This window comes from Hetaerina americana, unplaced genomic scaffold, assembly GCF_022747635.1.
Source record: "Hetaerina americana unplaced genomic scaffold, ioHetAmer1.1.p SCAF_12, whole genome shotgun sequence".
Classification (NCBI taxonomy): domain Eukaryota; kingdom Metazoa; phylum Arthropoda; class Insecta; order Odonata; family Calopterygidae; genus Hetaerina; species Hetaerina americana.
In genome coordinates, this window is record NW_027286292.1 from 2,257,719 (window position 1) to 2,273,969 (window position 16,251).

Sequence of the window (16,251 nt, forward strand, 5' to 3'; positions counted from 1 at the left end):
AGGGAACATCGAATCTCCACGGATTATCACATAAGGATCATTGTTCTCAGATATATTATTCCATATTTCCATATTCATATAACAGCAAAGGGTTACCGGAATACAAACAATAGCGACTAAAAATCAATGCACCATAGGGCATTGCATGGAACAAGGCTTTGAATGGGATTATTCTATATAACTGTACAACTATGCATTTCCTTGCATTTTCTGAGAGAACACAACCTGACATCTGACGCTACAGAAAATCCCTCTACAATTCTCCACACTCCCTCTCTTCATTCCGTCCAGCATGGTTATCCTATTCCTGCCCCTTCCTCGCTGAATTGACGATTTCTCCTCTATCACAGTCCTCAAAGTCCCACTGCCGATCAATACGCCCTTCATCCAGTTTTCCTGCCTCCTTATGATTTCTCCCAACAACCTCCTCTCCTCCCCCACCATACCTGGCACTTCCTCGTTTGTTTTCCTCTCCGTCCACTTCACCTTCCCCTTCATCTCCTTCTTCCTTTTTACAAACACATGCCCACACTAGAGTCACGCTTTGTCCATCCCGGGGAAGGATTATGCACTGCCGCTTATTTCATTTAAGACACAAAGCTATTTGAAATCTTAATTGCTTCGTTCTTCGGCATCGTTAAGTGGCGATACGTAGAATGTAAGTGCTTTTTAATCCCTGAGCACGGCCACCTGGATGACAAACAAATGTTGAATTTCATAGAAACCATGTTTCCATTAATCGACATAATTATTTCCATATCCATGGTAGCAGCGCTTATAGGGATTTTGTGAATAATGAAGTTAATATTTGCATAATTAATTGTAAAACAGTGACTGGGGTGAAAAAACACCCCAGATCGGTTCGAAACCTCGCACCAAACGAAAACAGCTTACGTTTGCGACTCGGGACCTTTGCTATAATTCACATTGATTCTCCGGGAGTAGGGAGAACCCGCTCCCCGCGTCAGCGGCACGCGCTGTCTCGAGCAGTAAACATTAGAAGAAACATTGAAAATTGGGGTTTCACCCCACGTTACCAGAATAGGGTGAAAAAATAGCGTTACCCTTAAAGGTTAACGTTTGTTGTACAGAAAACGCAATCATTTCTTGAACTCAGTGTCAAAGAGCCATCGGCTGTAACTACACATAGAGAAAAACCCCGCGATTCATCAAAATGATGAGTGGCAGGGGGTGAAAACACCAGGGATCCTTTCTTTTCTCCATTAGGGAGCGGGAAGGCCTTTAAACGGGTTGATAAGCAGATATAGCTATTGCGGAGCGTCGGAGGATATATTTCGGTGGCTATTTCTATCTTTCCACGCCCCCGATTGGAAAACCGCACATGACGCCTACATTTATAGATCCAGTTCAATCTACATCCATACACTAACCAGCAGGCCGTCGAAAGGACGTGTGGCGGGGATTTTAGGTCACCAGCCATCCAACATCCACTCCGATGCTACACCAGCCGTACTACACCTTCACATTCTCTACCTGTAACTTTAGGGGCGGAATCATGAGTTGCATAGAACTTCACTCTTCTTCCTTCCCAGTTCTCCATGATCTATTTTGGCATGGTGGAGGCCATCGTTGTGGTTCATTTTCATTCCCTCCTTTTTCGTATAACAAGGAACTATTTCGTTCAGTGATATTAACGCTTGGTTTAAACTACGTCTTCCACCAGAATGTATACAAATTTTCACGTTACGAGAGAGTTTTTTACTGAATATTTTTCCCTCTTCCCTTCCTCTCCCATATCCTCCCTTATCACCTACTCTTCCCACCTGGTGGTACTTGCACCCCCTGCCACACACCTTAATGGTGGATCGCGTGGTATTTAAGCAGATGAGATATAACGAAAGGGCACGTGGAAGGGAAGAGACATAACTCAACATTCATTTAACCTCTGCTACGCACATACAATTTTTATATTAATAGTAACTACCGCACTAAATATCCGAAGAGGACAAATGAAGAAACACATTAAAAAATCGGACTCACATGCAACGCAGTCACCAATTACCAGGTAGTTCTCCAGGCATTCAGGACGGACAACTCACAAAGGTCATTAAATCCACGAATTCATTCACGTGACATTCGCTCAAGGGCGCGTAACCGAGGAGGGGGGGTTTAGAATGACGGCCGTGGCGTGAGTTGAGGGAAATGTAACTTCCACGTTAGTTTAGTTTTTTTGGGGGGGCGACGGACATTTAAGGTCATTTGCGTCATTAGGGATGGACAGGAAAGGATGAAGGGTGGAGAGAAACCCGGCGTCGATATTAACCTACTCTTGTCGAAAGGCACCAAGAGGTCCGACGTTTAACGTCCCATCCGATGGACATCCAACTCACTCTCCACTATGTACCTAAAGTAGGGATCGGGATACCACTGAAAAATATCTGCCGCCTCCGGGATTCGAACCCGGGCCCTCTCGGTGGGAAGCCTGTACGTTAATCATCGCACCATTCCGATCCCCGACTTCCATGTCCCCGACTTTTTGCGACAGTTCCTACCACTATCTGTCTTAGTGTTTCCCCCTTGAGTTGCTATCGCGAATAGTGCGCGGGAAAACGAATAACGGTACTTAAATCTATCCGTTTGGGAGTCTACCTCTCGTGCTTCGTGACAACCGACTGTGTATCGATGTAATTACATAATCTGGGTCGGATGCATGAATGCTCACGATTGGTATCTTTGCCATGGGTTTAATAGGCTCGCATAACTAATGGTTTCCATCCCAGATCTTGAAACAAATTTGTGACGTTTTGCGTTCTTTCGTACGAATTTTTCGTGAATTGCTCAATTCTTAAATGAACTTTTTTTGGATGAATCCCATATGCTCGTCTCATGCCCTACGCTGGGGTCTGACTCAAAGAAAATGGCACGTCCCTATCACTTTTTATTCGCTACATATTCTAACAAGAGGCTTGATGAATGCCAGCTAATTTCAGACCACTCGGCAAATAGAGCGTATTTGTTTTCTCCATTTAATATCCGATGGAATGGTGACACCCAGAGTATTTTATGTGGTCTGCAACGCCCATCCGAACACCCCCGAATGTGTGAGTGAAGTCAAGTCGTGTTTTGTATGTTTTAAAAAGTGTGCAATCATACATTAAGTATTCTTCAAATACGAACCGATTTTGCGCGCCATATTTGAGTGTTGTTTGAATCAATATTTAGCATTCGACGGCCCACGTCTTTCATTATTTCTTTGTAGGTTACAGTGCCGTCGTCAAACAGTGTGGTTCTACTTTTTACTTTTGAAGTGAAATGAAAATTGAAATAAGAAAGACTGAAGGGACTATGACGCTACCCAGCGGGACGCCGAAAGTTACTTATACATAATCAGAGCTTTAGCCATCAATTACTACTTTTTGTTTGCGTTCAGAGAGGAAGTCCTGAATCCAGTTCATTATATTATATTTTATTCCGCACCCTCAAAACGTGTGATTCAATTTGGCTTGTGGGACATTATCAAAGGCCTTTTTAAATTCCAATAAAATCGCAGATCCTTGTTTTTCTTCCTTCCGATTGCAGGATGCCGCGTACAACAAGTCCCAACAGCGTTTCACACGATCTCTCCTTAGTGAGTCAGTTGCCATGTTGTGCCATTTCATGTTATATATAACGTTGTTAGTGTCGAGGAATTCCATGACGTTACTAACTACAGAATGTTCTAGGATTTTACATGAAGGGGATGGTTAAAGAAATTAGTCGGTTATTATTGTGTTCTGATTTATTTCCACCATTGAAGACTGGGGTGACGTCAGCGACGCGTATTTTCCAGTCTGAAGGAACAACGCCGTCCAAAATCAATTCCTTTAATGCGTATTCCAAGAAGGGCGCAATTTCGGGCGAGAGCCCTGTCATTACTCTCGTGGAAAGTCTTATGGCCCGACCCGGGTGAATTGTTTGATATAATTTGGAGTTTCCACGCTACCTCTTTGCGCGTAATTATGACGACATTCATCTTTATAATGGGGCTAACTGGACCTTCACCGGGTATGTTTGTGCCGTGAGTATAGACGCTTTCAAATAAATTATAGAGGCTTTTCGCTATTTGAGTGATGTCTATAAATATACAAGGTCTGTGCCGAAAGTAGTAGGACTGAGTCGATTGAAAAGAATTTATTGCCACAGTTGAAGCATTCACTCATTGGTCTTCGAAGTAGCACCCTTGTGCGTCCTCACACCGCTGCCAGCGGGCTTTCTACGCCTCGTGCGCCTCATGGAAGACGGCGCCCGGAATTCTACTTAACTTCTTCGTCACGGCCTGTTGTAACGCTTCCACCGGGCCGTGGTGACGTCCTTTCAGCTCGGATTTGAGGTGGGGGAAGGGAAAGATGGCTGGTGGGGAAATGTCTAAAAAAATGGATCCTCACTGAAATGGTCGAGAAGCCCCTGGCAGATCCGCGTGCGAGTTTCCTGTTCGCCCGAGAGAACTCGTCGCAGCAACTTTGCACATACCTTTCTCATGCCCATTTTTTCGCTCACAAGTCGATGTACATCGCTATTAGGGATGCTAAGTTTACGAGAAGCCATATGAACACTTAATATGCGATCCTTGTCCAACAAATCCTTCACTCATGCAAGAATTTCATCACGTTTTGAGGACGAACCTGAACGTTCGGCGTCTTCAACACCTTCTCTACTATTCCGAAACAACTTAAGCCACTCCAAAACACCCAATCTACCCAAGGCGTTATCACCATAAGCTGCCTTGAGTATTTCATGAGTCTCTTTCCCGGTTTTGCCTAGTGTCACGTTTGATGGTGTAGCGCTTTTTCAATGACAGATTCATTACGGAGCGTCACGAGGTCACGTTATAGAGGTTTCGCAAACGAACGATCGACGCTCCGCAAAGGCTGGGGACAACTGACACCGTCCTCCAGCATTTCCTGCGACTCCTCTCCATCGAACCTAACCAGAGAAACCTCTGCTCATCCGTCTGTTTATCCAGGAAATAATAAGTCATGCTAATTTTAGAACAGACCTTGTATTAGTATTGTGGCCTTTTATTGGTATTAGTATTGAGCCCTAGAAGAGACTCAATGATTGGACTTCTCCCCTTTAATTTCGTAACATACGACCAGGTCTTAGTTATCCTCCAAGTTATCGCACTGAATTTTTCTTTTATAGTTTGCTAGGGCGTTTTTAATGATTCTTTTTGTTTTTATCGATGTGTTAATTGGTTTTTCCCGTAAATTCGCCGCTACCTTCGCTGGTTTTACATGTACTATGCGTTTCGAATTCCATTTCCTTTGCTGCCTTCAAACTCTTCTAACCTCACTGCATTGCCATCGTGGTTTGTTGCTTACGTGTTTTATGTTACTAGAAACTAGTTACTAGTGCCTCTATACCGTGTCTAATTAAAACTAAGAAACACTTTAATGTTGTTTCAGTTCTAGCATTTTGAGTTTTCGTAATGATTAATTGTAGGTTTTTCGGAAGATTATTAGCAAAATCTTTTAAACTCACCTTCTCGAAAGATACATCTTTCTTCTGGGTTTTGAGGTTTTATTTTTCAACGCATGCAATTCTGTAACAATACTTCTTTACCACTTACCCTTCGGTTATATCTAAATGTGATATAATTCCAGGATAATCTATCAAACAGATATTTAGAAATAGCTTTTTATTATCTGGTACATAGTGCGTGCATGGTGAGGATAATAAGCGTTACCTTGCATGAATCGCTGTTTCTCGCTGCGGGGTCAATGCAGTCAGTCTACTGACGGAAGACTGTAATCACCCCCGACTCTAATAACGCTTTCGTGTCCTTGCGGTTGTAATGCTATGCTTGGTTATCTACGGCGTGTTTTGCGCCTGAATTGAATCGGATGGACTTAGTGCTTAGAGTAAACTTGTATGTTTTTTGGCTCTCTCAATTGAACAACATTGAACTCTCAATTGGACTCTCTCGCTCTCGCAATAGGAGTGAAATTTGTGCGTGCGTCTCTTTATTATAGAAAGATATTTCAAATCCATTTCAATCAATTTGCTTTCATTTAATATTGCACCAACCGAGTATTTGCGTAAAATTGACAGACAGTTTTATATGGATGGATCTCGTGGGCGATTTGACAGGGTCCAATAACATGTGAGCATTGCGCGTTGTTATAACTTTTGGGAATAGGTCATAAGGTTAGCGACAAGAATCGAACTGTTTTCTGTAAAAATCGTGATGATGAGGAAGAAGGATGTAAGTCATGCTACCGACATCCATTTTTTCACTTTAGAATACCTTTTCACTCGTTTTTTAATAAATATCCTGAGTTTTTAAGATCATCATGCATAAAAACTTACCTCAGTCGAGTCTTCTTTCTGCAACGTCACTCAGCATAACTCTATCACTTCTGCTTGTAGTAATATACGATGTTTGTAAATACATTTCTGCAATCTTATAAATATGGTTGACGATTTATCGATATGTTTGCAATGCATATGTGATGCTGACATTAATACTTTTATCTGGGATTACTGTTAAGCAGTTACGATACGATTAACAACAGAGGTTGTGTTTCATGGGGTTACAGTATATTGCGTGTGGAAGTTAGTAAACGTGAAATACATTGGGAAGTTTTAGTGTTGGATAACCTAAACTTTGCCAACGCTCCAGCATCCATAAGTGATTTAGAATATTGTTTAAATTCAAATTAGGGAAATAAATATCTAATTTAATGCGATTTAAATGTGGACTTGTTATCCACCTCTCAATTGCAGACAGAAACTCAGAAACTACTCAACTTTCACATTTACAACAGTTATTTTCCTACCAGGATGTTCAATAACTAAGGCACCTTCATTGATCACATTTTTGCCTGGATATGATGAACTGGAGAGTAAGTATAATGTTGCCACACTAGCCGCAGGTGATCATATTGTTGTTAATTTCAGATACATGTCATTCCAATTGTTTGCCTGGCCAGTTTGTGTAGCTGTTGAAGAATACCTATGATGGATTTGAATTTGAAAAATTAAGTTATTATATGTAAGACAATTAATGCAGAATAATGATAGTGTCTGACGATTTTCAAGAGTACATCAAATCCGACCTCCAATATGCTTCGAAAAGAAGACATAAAAATATGCGTAAAAACCATGCATCAACAGTGACTGACTGGATTTAATTAAGAGGAAACAAACTTTATGCCCTGAAGTTAAATCTCCAATCAAGCACTCATCATTTGCATATGGATACTTAAGAAAGAAATAAGTTAGCTGTCGGGATGTAATCATTTGTTTAACAAGAAAATTAAAAGGTAACTATTTCATTGAGAAACTAAAACTATCGAATAATATCAGAAAAAAATGTTAGTTTGTCAATGAAATCATATGGAAGGGTGCCTTTATTAGGAATCATGATACAATAAGCTCAATTAACGTTAGCGATTTGAATATAAATGATTAACAGTTAATTAGCAATTCAATCAATAAATACTCCTAAATTTACTCCTAACCAGATCTACGAAGGCGGTTCAATAAGTACCCGTGTTTGATGACAAAGGGCGTTCCTGAGGGAAGTTTATGTTATCAATATGTGCTGCCATCTATCAAACGACAGTGAAACAATATTCAGACTGATTTAAAGGTTAGTTTGGATTTTGCAGCTATTCGAATAAGACGTGTTTCTTGGTTTTCGCTAAGATGGAAAAGGAGCAATATCGTTCGGTAATTCGCTTTTTGTTTTTGGATGGGTAGAATTGCGAGGAGATAAAAGCAAAGTTGGATGCTGTTTATTAGGACACTTCGCCAACTATGACCACAGTTAGATATTGGTTCAATGAATTTAAACGTGGGCGAATATCTGTTTTTGATGAGGAGCGACCAGGACGCGCGGCAGACGTGGTTACGGAGGAAATCATTCAAAAGGTCCACGCCATGATTCTCGATGATTGACGAACGAAAGTGCGCGAAGTAGCGGAGGCCGTGGGTGTGTCGACCGGAACGGCAATTAATATTTTACATGACAAGTTGGCGATGAAAAAATTGTCGGCCCGACGGGTACCGCGATTGCTCACGATGGACAACAACCTGATCTGGCTGTCATCCGGAGTTGTCGCCGCCAAACTGCATGAACTACGTCATGAATTGCTGCCGCACCCCCCGTATTCACCAGATCTGGCTCCCTGCGACTTTTTCTTATTCCCTTACATGAAGAAATGGCTCGCGGGAAAAAATTTAGCTCAAACGAGGAAGTTATCGCCGAGACAGGCGTATTTTGGAGAGTTCGACAAATCCTATTTTTTGGAGGGGTTAAAAAATTGGCCGGAACGTTGGGAGAAGCGTATCTCTCCAAAAGGGGACAATGTTGAAAAAAAATGTTTTTGAAAAAATGGTTTCTTCATTTTTACATGGGTGTTTATTGAACTGCCCTCGTATCTTTCATACTACCAGAAAAACAACTACAATAATTGACTCTAACAAGTCTTTATTTTTATAATTACCAAGGAAGTAGAAAGTATGTTATTTTTACTAAAACAATAGCCGTAAGGACTATCTGGGAATTAGTCAAAACATATTGAATAAACATATTAAATCTCTTAACTCTTCCATTGCATTTCACATGCATATGCAAATGTATGTATGCATTATTTTATTTTGATGGAAAACAATATTATTTGAGCATTTTCTTACCAGGAAAAACATAATCAACTGATGAGGGGTGTCAGCAAAAACAGTCATTTTGGAAGGAATTGGTTTTTTTATCTCAATTTCTCAGATTAAATATTTGGTATAATGCACACGTAACGAGGGGAAAGAAAGCTAGCGAGAGGTAGCAATAATAATGGAAAACCAGCTAGAAAGAGGCATATTAAATCTTAAGTAGGGGATTGATCTTTAGAAGTAAAAGATGAATCAAGGGACTTGGTAAATGTCAGGTGTGCGTGCTAACAAGTAATCATAGGGAGGGACAAGTCGCCATGGAATACGATCAATGGGAGGAAATAATTGAGGGTGCTCACTGAATATAACATGTGATAGTGACGGAAGATTAGGACATGACAGTTGCCTGGGGAAAAGAAAGGTTATGAGGCGGGACTACGGCTTAGGAACGAAGAAGGGCAGTGGGGATGAATTTTACAGGAGACAGCAATTAATCATATGAAAACCTGTTGTAAATATAACAATAGGCATAGGTTTTCATGTAAAAGTCCCGGGAATTCAGAGAGATATCAGTTTAACTATAAAATGGTTAGGCTGAGATTTATGAACAGCGTGATTAATTTGCAGTTTCCCGCGAGTGGATGCGGATTCAGACCATAATTTAGAACAAATTAAGTGCAATGCCAGATTCAAAAAGGTACAACAAGGAAGACGGTTGAAGAACTGAAATGTTTTTGCATTTTCTATTGGGATAAAAATGTAAGAACACCATCAGGGTGTAGCGAAAATGATGAGGACAGGAGGACGGGTACTACAGAATAAAAATGGGATCGCATTAGCAAATTAAAACAAATAAAAATTAAGGAGGAAAAGAACAAGGAAAACATGTATTACGTACTAGATGACTACGAAGGCGGAGAAGAGAAGGGAGTGGAAGTTGGTAAATACAGTATCAGGTAGAAGGAAGTACAACGAGTTGTATCATAACCTGAGGTGGCCAATTAATAGGAGGAAAAAACGCGGAGAAAGACGCCGTGTTGGATATCGAGAGTCCTGTCCCACAAACCTATTCCTATTTCCCGCAATATACTCAGTTTGTCCAAGTTCACTCAATCAAACGCCTTTTCGAAATCAACGAAACAGGCAAATTCGTCCTGATTGCATTCTGTATTCCTCCCTATTGGGGATCTCATTACTGCAATGGCATCACGCGTGCCTCTGCCTTTCCCAAACCCAATCCGATAATTCCCTAAGTAGTCATTTTCCTTACTCTCTATCCTTTTGTTGACGATCCTGAGAACAATTTAAGCTGCGTGGGAAAACTTATTGTTCTGTAGTCCTCTCATGATGTAGCCTTTACATTTTTAGGAATAGGAACCAACATTGAAGCTGTGCAAATTCATCACATTGTTCCTAAATCTGTGCCTAACCATAATATAATCAAAGTAATACCTTTATGAGTCACCTGGCATTTTCCAAGCATACCTGAATCTTTTGTGGTGTCTAAACAAAGTGTTGGTGATGACTAACCCCCGATTCCTACAGAACTAAATTGCTTTCTCCAGGCGATCATTCCTCGTAACTATACTTCGTCCCCCACCTAATCACCATCTCTTCCCTTGCCAATCGTCGCATTCCAATCCCCCATCACTAGAAAATGGTTCCCCGTAGAAACACAGGCGACTGATCGTATATCCTATCGACTTTTTCCTCCTCATTATTGCTCGGTGGCATGTAAACCTGATAAATAAGTAAACCTGAAGAAGTTCGTCGGTTCTGCTTTTATCCCTACTAGTAATATTCTATCCGTTGCTTGTTCTATATTTACTACGCTTCTTCCTCTACAGCTACGCCTCTTCCGCTACGCCTCTTTATTCAATATTATGACAACCCCTCGTTGGCTCTCGTCCCCGCCGCTGCATATTATTCTATAACCATCACTCCAGTAATCTCCGCTATCCTCCCCTCTCACCTCGCATACAGTTAAGGTATCTTTATTTCCTCATCGCATCTCTCCCTTTACATTTTCTAATTTTCCCGCCCTAAACATTGTCCTAACATTCCAAGTTCCCATTCTAATTAATTCGGTGTTCTTCATCTGCGGCTTACATGATACCACTGTCGGTTTTACTTTGCAAGGTTTTCATGTGATGACGACCGCGGAAGCCTTATCTCTCCGGCTGCCGGGCAGGACACACGCCCGCTTGTGCCGAGTCCCGTAGTTGCCAGGACTGATCTTCACTATACTGCCCATCATTAACGTTTCGGAATAATCATTGCCGTGGTTTCCCGCGATCTTCCTCAATAGCGTTTTAACGGAGCACAATCACTCAATGGACACCCACTGGGGTCCTACGCGTTCGCAGGCTCCTCTCTGATGAACAGACGCTATGTGGACTACCTTTCTTCTGGCTGCTAACCTTCCATCACGGGTGACCCAACCAGGAGCAATTATGGTTGCTCCCCCCACCACAGCTCAAGGGGTCATCGGAACACACAAACCCTTCCACCACGTCAAGGTTGTAGTCCATAGGAGGGACATATATATAAATATACATATATGTATACACACATACATATATATATATATACATACATGCATACATATATATATATACATGCATACATATATATATATATATATATATATATATATATATATATTTATATTTATAGAGAGAGAGAATGAGAGAAGTGTATATATACTTACACACACACACACACACTCGAGGGTAGGCTGAAAAGTAATGCACACATGCTTGTAGACCACAAACAAAAACAAATACCAAGATGGAGCAAAAAGTACATTTGGTTCAATTCTAAGTTTCAAAATCATACATTTATTTTTCAACATAGTTACCGTTAAGGCTTACACATTTCTCTCAACGTGTAACAAGTTTTTTTATCCCGTCATTGAAAAACTCTTCCGACTTTTCCGAATCCAGGAATTGACAGCTGCCTTCACCTCATCGTCCGAGGTGTAATGATTACCCATGGGTTGTCTCTTGAGTCGAGGCAAAATATAAATCGCAAGGCGTAAGATCGGGGGAATAAGGAGGGTGAGGAATCGGTTCTAATTTCAGGTTTCGCAGAGCCTCTCCAGTTGCGCTCGAGGTGTGTGGACGAGCGTTGTCATGTTGCAAGATTATTGGCGCCAGGCTGCCTTTAACACGACAAACTCGACGTCGAAGGTGTTTTAGAGTCTGTATACACTGAGAAGTATTTACCGTTATCCCTCGTTCAGGAAATCGGTTACATAAACTCGGTGAGCATTCCAATACACAGTAAAAAGAAGTTTCATAAAAAATTATGGCTTTTCCAGGCTCGTAACCACGAAATTTTACTACCCATCGATTTACAGTAGACTTTTCAACAACATCGTCACAATAAACAGCCTTCAAACGACGATGATCCTCAGTAGAAGTCACTTTTTCAGTAGTTAAAATTTCTATAACAGCACGCTCTTTAACACGCGTTGACATAGCACTAGAACACGTCTCCATACTTCCACTTCTCGAAATACACTGGATGAATGAAACATCAAACCTGCGTATACATGTTGAGGGGGAATGTCACTTCCATTTGCCACCACGAGTGCTTCTGACGGTCATTTGTCCATGGTCTACACGCATGTGTGGATTAGGTCTCAGCCTACCCTCGTGTGTGTATATAATACTCTATTCAATAAAAATTCCATCATCTTTTCCACTGTTTCAACCACCCTTGGAAGTCCTTGGCAGGTAGACTTTTTAGTTGTCTCGTTGATTCTTGTTTTATTGTGTCCACATCTTCCCAATGATGTCCCCTCATCACATTTTTACATTTTGGGAATGGGAAAAAGTCGCAGGGGGCGAGATCTGGGGAATTAAAAGGATGATCAAGGATAGTGATTGACTTTTTTGCCAGAAACTGGTGAAAAATCACTGCTGAATGTGCAGGTGTATTGTCATGGTGACGTATTCATCCATTATGTTCTGTTAAAAGAGTGTGCCATGTTGATTTTCCTAAATTCAGTTCTTCGGCTATCATTCGGACAGTTTTTCGACGAGCGGTAAGGACAAGGGAGCGCACACGATCAATGTTGTCGTCAATCCAGGTAGTTGGAGGTCGTCCCAGCTTTGTAGTATCCGTCGGGTCTTGCCAGCCATCTGTGAAACCCTTAATCCACTAGAAAACGGATGCTTTCTTCAGAGCATTATCACCGTGTACAGCTGTCAACATTTCAGTAATTTCTTGATAACTTTTACCGCACTTCACCAAAAAACTTGATGTTGGTTCGTTGCTCCGTGATTTTGCCAATTTGCACTTTCGACAAACAGTAAAAACAAGGACAACAGAAACTAACATAACTGGCACCATACGCACAGCTCGACGACCCGCCAAGCAAAGACAGCTCATTGTGTCTCAGGCAACAAGCACCGCTAGGGGACGGGGCTATTGTCGGGCCCTCCTTTTAGTACCCCAACGCTCTACCCACTGGACTACTACGGTACTTACTTATACTTATGATATGCATAAAAAAAGAATCACCCTCATATTGTAACAATTTTATTTGTTGAGGGCAAGGGATTAAATTGTTAACTGCATTCAAGGTTTTTATTATTTCAATCTGACGGTGATGGTATCTCTTTGGGGAGGGGGGGGGTAATGTGAGCGGGCATTCAGTCTTGAGGGTCTGAGCCTTCGCTAGAAACTGTGCTTTCAGGGCGACCCGTAGATGTATACAGGGTTCGTCCGGAAAATAAGTGTATTGACTCCTGATTTTTTCCCGCCGCTCCAGGGGCGCCCAGCACCGCTCTGACGGGCTGCGATTGGAGGGGGGTATGTTGGCAAGCGACGCTGAAAAAGGCAGTCGGCTCTGAGCTGTGGTGTAGTGAGGAGCTCTGTTAACGCGAACCTCCACGCTCGACCCACGTCACGGAACGCGATGCCGAAGTTTTTGGAGCAGCGTTATTCCATCAAATTTGCGGTAAAGCTTGGGAAATCGTCTACCGAAACTGTCGGTATGATTAACCAGGCTTACGTGGAGTCAGCCATGTCCAGAAACATGATCTTTCGGCGGCACAAGATGTTCGTGGAGGGCAGAGAAGACGTCGACGACGAGTCTTCGAGAGGTTCCCGATGATGCCTTCGCGGGAGCGTTCCAGGAATGGGAACGCCGCTGGAACAAGTGTATCGACTCACAAGGGTCCTATTTTGAGGAATATTAGCTTAAGATATGTAAAAATGTAATAAATTTTTTTTCCTGAGCTCAGTACACTTATTTTCCGGACGAACCCTGTATGACACAGATATAATATCTTACATGTAGGAGTGGAATTAAAAGCGACTAATTCGATATAACATTTTGCTATGATACCTAGGATATTTAATATCTCTAAGAAATCTCTAATAGAAGGGAACTAAAATTCATTGTCCAAGGCTTATGTATTTCAAATCGAGTCAAATCATTAGGCGCATGAACGCGACATTGTACCACACAAGAACACGAGAGGAATGTTTAGTGGCACAAAATGTGCGTTGAAAATGGAAATACATTTTTGTATTTTAATTTCAAATAGACTTCCTTAAGATAACCTGCAATTTATATCCCCCATTTGAACCCATGACATGTTTAGTGACACGTATGTTCGTCAAAATTCGTCGAAATCATTACGCATTCAAAAGTAGTCTCGGGCACCTTGATGGTGATGTCGCATCCTTTTCTCCCGCGAAGGATCGGCGCATGGCTATCGCGGAGGGTCGCACGCGGCGGGCCGCGTTTCCGTCTTGGCCAATAGAATCGGCCACCGGAAGCGGAAGCCCCACGTGCTACGGGAAGCAAGTCCTCGGAGATATAAGTGAGGAAGGGGTATTTCAGGACGTATTGGGTGATGCCCCGCTACGAGGAGCTTTGCAATTCAGCCCCTTCTGTCGGCTGAAAAGAGGGAGCCACCCATTTCCTTTCTGCGCCCACGCGAAAGCCAGCAGTGTCCAGTATCTATGTAAAGCACACAGGGGGTAACATTTCGGAGGCTGGGTCTTACCTTACCACACTCGGTCTACAACACTACGTATCTTAGAAGCTTTTGCGAAATAGTTTCCTGGAAGTGGACCATCTGCCTGCAGGCCGTTAAGCTTTCCTGGTTTTGATATATCTCTATTTCAAAGCGCGTCAGCATCAATACTTGAATTCAAGTTCACTCTTTCGCTGTATATTTCATTTTTTCTATTTTTCCTCAAGGTTTTAACAGTTTCCTCACTTTATACTTTATCTCATGCGAGCTTGGTTAAAAATCTTCTTAAAGGAAGTAAACAGGATGTATTCTCCGACCTCCGAGCGGAGGCAGAGAAGGAAGGATGGCTTGGACCGTCGACGTCATATCACTAATATATCTCTAACTGGATCTATCCTTGACTGAAGCTGCCTCGATCTTGCCCAAGTCAACGAACACTGCATTGGAGCAACAACTTCAAACATATGGAGGCATTCTTTTTCAAAGTAAAACTGAATATCAAATTTTCAGATTTGTCACAAAGTCCCTTCCGTTAATCCTTCTATATTATAACGCTTTAAAACATCCTGGCTCGTCTAACCATGATTAAATGATGGGATGGGACATTTAGAAATTAACGATAGGCGCAGTTGAAACTGATAGTTTTGTGCACTCTGCCCGAATAGCGTAAATGATGGGGACGCCCGCCCACAGTTCTGGAGACAAGTAGGATCAGTTTTCTTTGCTAAGTAGGCTCCCTCAGAAGATCTTTCTGTTTAAATCACAAGCTCCCCTAACGAAGGGGTATTCTCCACAGCTGGCCTAGCCATCACGACTAAGTGAGACGAGCTTCATCCCAATTGAGCGGATTATCTGATGTTCGTTTATGAAAATAACTTATTTCGCTGGACGTATTTCAATATGAATAGACACTTTCTCAGAGAGAAAAGAGATTTAATGCTTAACACTTGATTTTCTATATATTTAATGATGGAATATTGTCAGAGAGACTTGTATTTATTTATGAGTGTTCAAGGCAGGCATTCCGGTTTATGTGCAAGCGCCTATTTCGCATGCAATACATGTTTTAAGTGACTATGTTATTTTTTTTTTAACATTCCAGGTACGACGACACAATATGATTTTTAATGATAAATATATTTCTAGCATTATTAATGCAATATTCTATCAATCGATTCTCTCATTTTTAGTTGAGATGTAATAGAAATGAAAAAGGTGAAAAAAGTCGTGAATTTAGCTAGTAGATCTAACCCCATTATATGTATTCATGGTACGAACGAGACGCCATTAAGGTTTTATGAACTTTTGCTGAGCCTAGAAGTTAGAAACTTACGTCGGAATATTCAGTCTTTTGAATCGATACAATTTGAATAATCTCATATTTTCCGGAGTCCGAATTCCGAGAGCAATTTTCTTTCCTATTTGATTGACATGGCAACTTGCAAATCGATCGTGCGGATTTTTCTGTTTCTTTTAAACAAAACTTATGAGATAATAACATCAAACATATTAAAAGTACGATTGAAAAAATATAAATTCTTATTCACTCCATAGAATATCAAAGGAAGGCCCTATACGAGGTCCTCGTTTGGTAATTTTACCCTTGTACGAATTTCAATAAAATTTAAAACGGAATAAGATTTCA